Raw genomic sequence first — 6,000 nt, 5'->3', positions numbered from 1 at the left:
CTTTTTCAGGCTTTATTTTCATGCAGGCTTTAATTGTTTCCTTTTTCAGGCTTTATTTTCATGCAGGCTTTAATTGTTTCCTTTTTCAGGCTTTATTTTCATGCAGGCTTTCATTGTTTCCTTTTTCAGGCTTTATTTTCATGCAGGCTTTAATTGTTTCCTTTTTCAGGCTTTATTTTCATGCAGGCTTTAATTGTTTCCTTTTTCAGGCTTTATTTTCATGCAGGCTTTCATTGTTTCCTTTTTCAGGCTTTATTTTCATGCAGGCTTTAATTGTTTCCTTTTTCAGGCTTTATTTTCATGCAGGCTTTAATTGTTTCCTTTTTCAGGCTTTATTTTCATGCAGGCTTTCATTGTTTCCTTTTTCAGGCTTTATTTTCATGCAGGCTTTCATTGTTTCCTTTTTCAGGCTTTATTTTCATGCAGGCTTTAATTGTTTCCTTTTTCAGGCTTTATTTTCATGCAGGCTTTCATTGTTTCCTTTTTCAGGCTTTATTTTCATGCAGGCTTTCATTGTTTCCTTTTTCAGGCTTTATTTTTCATGCAGGCTTTCATTGTTTCCTTTTTTCATGCTTTATTTTCATGCAGGCTTTAATTGTTTCCTTTTTCAGGCTTTATTTTCATGCAGGCTTTCATTGTTTCCTTTTTCAGGCTTTATTTTCATGCAGTCTTTAATTGTTTCCTTTTTCAGGCTTTATTTTCATGCAGGCTTTCATTGTTTCCTTTTTTCATGCTTTATTTTCATGCAGGCTTTAATTGTTTCCTTTTTCAGGCTTTATTTTCATGCAGGCTTTAATTGTTTCCTTTTTCAGGCTTTATTTTCATTCAGGCTTTAATTGTTTCCTTTTTCAGGCTTTATTTTTCATGCAGGCTTTCATTGTTTCCTTTTTTCAGGCTTTATTTTCATGCAGGTTTTAATTGTTTCCTTTTTCAGGCTTTATTTTCATGCAGGCTTTAATTGTTTCCTTTTTCAGGCTTTATTTTCATGCAGGCTTTAATTGTTTCCTTTTGCAGGCTTTATTTTCATGCAGGCTTTAATTGTTTCCTTTTGCAGGCTTTATTTTCATGCAGGCTTTAATTGTTTCCTTTTTCAGGCTTTATTTTCATGCAGGCTTTAATTGTTTCCTTTTGCAGGCTTTATTTTCATGCAGGCTTTAATTGTTTCCTTTTGCAGGCTTTATTTTCATGCAGGCTTTAATTGTTTCCTTTTTCAGGCTTTATTTTCATGCAGACTTTAATTGTTTCCTTTTGCAGGCTTTATTTTCATGCAGGCTTTAATTGTTTCCTTTTGCAGGCTTTATTTTCATGCTGGTTTTAATTGTTTCCTTTTTCAGGCTTTATTTTCATGCAGGTTTTAATTGTTTCCTTTTTCAGGCTTTATTTTCATGCAGACTTTAATTGTTTCCTTTTTCAGGCTTTATTTTCATGCAGGCTTTAATTGTTTCCTTTTGCAGGCTTTATTTTCATGCAGGCTTTAATTGTTTCCTTTTGCAGGCTTTATTTTCATGCAGGCTTTAATTGTTTCCTTTTTCAGGCTTTATTTTCATGCAGGCTTTAATTGTTTCCTTTTTCAGGCTTTATTTTCATGCAGGCTTTAATTGTTTCCTTTTGCAGGCTTTATTTTCATGCAGGCTTTAATTGTTTCCTTTTGCAGGCTTTATTTTGGACAGACTTTAGTTGTTTCTTTTGGTGAATGTACAACATTTTAGATTTTGACAAGTCATACAGCAATTTTATTTTCAATCCATGTGCATTGTTGGATTTCTTATTTTTGTTTTCAGAATGGCAGTATCATTGCGACATAACATTTTACATTCCAAATATCTTTGCTCCTATTATTTTGCAGTATACCAAGGTTCAGTTGCAAGCAAATTACATTTTTGTTGTATTGTATAACCCAATATAATGATCTTTTTATCCTCCATTAACATTCTCAAGCCCATCCATTTTCAGGTTTCCAGATTTTACTTCAATTTCTTAATTGAGTTTGTGGCTGTATCTTTCTTGTTCACCCTATTTCTCCTCCACTTGCTCTCTCTCATAAACCACGTATGTCCCTGCAAGAGTTCCTCCATTTTGTCCCTGATCAATCCTGCTATTGCTGTGTGCCATCTTCCACCATCTCTTTTACTCTTCGTTTTGTTTTGTTACCTTCTGGTTCATTCGATGGTCTCCCTGCTTCACAAGCCTACACATTATTAAAATTAATACATCAACAATATTGATGGACATTTCGTCAAAATGCTGAAATGTAATTGTTTTAACCTGCTAATCTCTCCTGAACAGGTGTTCACGTTGGAAAAGAAGCAACACATGAAATCTCTGAACATTTACCAACCATGGCTCCAGAGAAGAAAGTCAATGTGACAGTTGATTCTGAGGTTCCACAAGAGTCAGCAGAGGATGTTAGTGTGACAGACATCACTCCACATGGGATTACGGTGCCATCCAGGGTTGATCCTCTGTTGGTCAAATTTGCTACTCCAGATAAACCAGAAGAAATTACTAAAGACACTGACGAAGTGGGTCTTCCAGTTGATACCGATGACATCACTGAAGATGCTGTACATGAAGAGAAACCCATACCATACCCAACAGACAAACCTTCTGATGTTCTGGAAACCACTGACACAACTGGTAAAGTACATAAACTACTTTCCTCATGTCATCACATGAACAATCTATTTTAATTATTTGTGCAAAGAAAGGGTAAATAGTGTGCCTGGTAAATATGGGTTGATTGATGAATGAGAATTCAAAGTGATAGGAAAATATAGCTTGACCATTTCTTGTGTTGGAATATAATTTTGATATTTTTTTTTAGCATTAAGAACATTTTTGGATCCAAGTAATTACAGAGAGATCAACAAAAGTTCTGTCCATTTTGCCTGAAAGATGCTCTTTAAATCAATATTTATTTGATGTCTGCTCAGTATTTCATAAATCTGAATTTTTTTAAACACGAAAAATATTCTTAACTCAAACCTTGCAATCGGTTATGTCATATTTAAAATATAGAATGTGTTTATAAATGACAATAGTTTTAACATTTCGAACGTAAGAGGTATTTCACTTCATTGGAGGTTTTTTCTGATAATAATTGTGCAATCGAATATTCCTGCTCGATTTATTTTTTCCTTATTTCAAAAACGTATTACATAATCTAATTTGTACGATTATCATTATATTGTTCAACGAAATAAAAAAGGAAGAATTCTTTTTATTTACTCTAGACTTTGAAATTCACGGTGACCTCGTGTCATCGTCTCTCGAACACACAAACATAGTGTTGTTTGCGAACTCGTATAATTTTTCTTACAATGCTATTACATACTTGAATTAAGTCATGTGATGTTATTTGAGTGAACAAGTCAGATGTTCGACGGAATATAATTCCAAGACAACTTAAAATGACTCAGACATTTTCAATGAGGAAATTGTACAAAGCGGATTGCAAATCTTCACATGATAATCTGATTCAGCTAACAGAGTCATATTACAGACTTGGCATTTAATATGGAATATATTTTTTTCCTTGACTTGGGTTTACTTTCTTAACTCAGTGTATCAATCTGGTGAGTTTCTTTTACACTTTGGTGATTTATTTGTTAAAAGAACCGTGTAACTGATTGTCTGTCGCAGCAAGAAGTCAACAACAGGATTATATCACAGGTGGCGTGGCAAAATGTACGGACAGGTGCATTTGATGATTGGCTTCACAGTCGGGTATGTTGTGAAAAATCAACCAGATCCACAACTCGTCCCATAGATAGGTTTAATTTCAATTAGATCGTAACATCATCCTGTAAAATACACCATGCAACATATATGTCAGGATCAAGGCATCATATGAGAAAGATTGGATATATCAGTCAATGCAAGCAAGCCTAGAATATAAGTGGGTACGTACCATTCAATTCTACATGTCATTGTATAAAGTCGCAGGAGTGGCCTCGAGTCGCGGACGTCCCGAGGTCTTATAGACACCGCCCAGTGGTTTAAGTGAGCGTCACACCTGGGTTCAACTTACATTTTCACCACATTCTCCCCGCCGTTAGAACTATGCTGCCACTAGGCAGGAAGCGAGCGCGCGTCAGCATTAATAGGTAGAGGAAGTCATTATATCATTATTAGGGTGTCAAAGAAATATCCCTATTGATTCTTGTCTTTGCGCCATTGTGTTATGTTTCGCACACTGTCAAAGCGTCTTTAGGGCTTCCTGGAAAGCGCTATACGAAACATATCCATTATCAGTAGTACAGGTCTGTCGGTCCATCCGTAGAGGTCAGTGTGGCGAATTACCCTGCCAGCACAGGTTCGGGAACTACCGGGTACGTCGTCCCCAAATCCGGAGTCCCCTGCTTCGGAGTAGCCGCTGGAGGCAGGTGTCGGAGGGGCACCTCAGTGCCCTCACCGCTTCAGGCAGGGGTGTATCAGGCGAAGGGAGGGACGGCAGATGTTCTCTAGGCGCACTCATAGCCTGGTTAGCAAACATTTTCGATACTGGCAGACGATGAGCGGTCACAATAGGCTAGTCTCACAGGCCTATGTGCTGGATAAGGTGTACCTTTGCGATATGTAACTCATTACATAAGGTGTACCTTGTCGACGAGCGAATGTCCATTCGTCGCAATGCAATGCATTTCAGGCAGATGTGTCGATGTGGAAGATGTGTATGTCCATTCGTCGCAATGCAACGCCTTTCAGGCAGATGTGTCGATGTGGAAGATGTGTAAACCAGTAAGCCATGTCTATTCGTCGCAAAGCAACACATTACAGGAAGATGTGTCGATGTGGAAGATGTGTAAATCAGTAAGCCTCTTTACAGTAAGCTGTAACAGTAAGTAAGATTACATGACAGGAGGCCATGACAGTGTAAGTCAATTTCAGTAAGTCTGTACCGGCCTAGGAGTTGTAACAGTAAGTAAGATTACATGACAGGAGGCCACTACAGTAAGTCCATTACAGTAAGTCTGTACCTGCCTTGGCTCCCAAGGGTACATGGTCGATCCACAATAGATCCATGCCATGGAATTGCCGAGGGAGAGAACCGACGAGAGCCATAACGAGAGTTACGCGATACCCCGGAGTCCCCCTGTTTTGAAATCACGAGACTCGAGCGCTACCTGACGGCAGCGCGTACGAATTACAAGCTCCGGCAAATAGTTTCAAGCAAAACGATTGCCACGAGTGCCCTCCGTAGGCAGCCCGAACGACCGGCATGGCAGATACGACGACGCACAAAACGACCGAAATGCGCCTTCCCAGCGAAGCGCGCGGAATCGCCCGACCTGCAGCACAGCGCACAGAGGATCGGAGAAGATCGGCTATACCGGCTACCGTCCCGGAGGGAGTGTCCCGGAGAGAAAACGTCGAGATCGAGAAATGGAAAACGTCCCGGATGGATTGAGATCCAAGAGAATGGCCCGGATGGATGGATCGACATCCAAGAGGATGGCCGAGATCGAGAAATGGAAAATGTCCCGGATGGATCGACATCCAAGAGAATGGCCCGGATGGATGGATCGACATCCCAGATCATCACCTCACCCCCTCACTCATCCATCCCCTCCCCCCCCGTCGTGAAGTGCAAGATAACAGCCGCGCATCGCGCACCGAAGGCGAGCGACCTTCACAGTCTGGGTCAGAGGGAACGCAATCAGGCAGCGGCCGGGCGAGGCGTCTCGCAGTCTCGAAATGTGTGGAGGCGAGCCAGGAGACATGTCCTTGAAGCAACAAGCCCAGAGTCAAGGGCGATCCGGCGGGCCGGTGCCCAGAGACGAGGGAGTCGGGCGCAACGCTCAATGTCACCGTGTCATGGGGTCACCGTGCACCCCCAAATGCCCCGTGCCTTATCGATTAACGGCATAAGTCCGCGATGTTGGCTAGTCCTTGGAGGCCGCCACGTTATGACACGCACTTTCGGGCAGGGGCGGTCAGATTACTATCTGTAGAGAGGTACCCAGGTAGACGAACTCTGATGACGCAAGCGCGGGAAAC

At 40.8% G+C, this 6,000-nt stretch overlaps 1 long non-coding RNA gene across 1 annotated transcript; it reads right to left on the bottom strand.

The window, feature by feature from the left end:
- Positions 1-3,758: 3,758 nt before the first annotated feature.
- LOC137438495 (uncharacterized) lies at positions 3,759-3,974 on the bottom strand. Its single transcript, XR_010986729.2, has 2 exons — positions 3,911-3,974; positions 3,759-3,803 (listed from the first exon to the last, which is right to left on the bottom strand). It is a non-coding gene; the product is annotated as an uncharacterized LOC137438495 (long non-coding RNA).
- Between the last annotated feature and the right edge of the window lie 2,026 nt (positions 3,975-6,000).

This window comes from Myxine glutinosa, chromosome 13 (genome assembly GCF_964187855.1).
Source record: "Myxine glutinosa chromosome 13, kmMyxGlut1.1, whole genome shotgun sequence".
Classification (NCBI taxonomy): domain Eukaryota; kingdom Metazoa; phylum Chordata; class Myxini; order Myxiniformes; family Myxinidae; genus Myxine; species Myxine glutinosa.
This window is presented reverse-complemented; position numbering and strand designations above follow the sequence as displayed.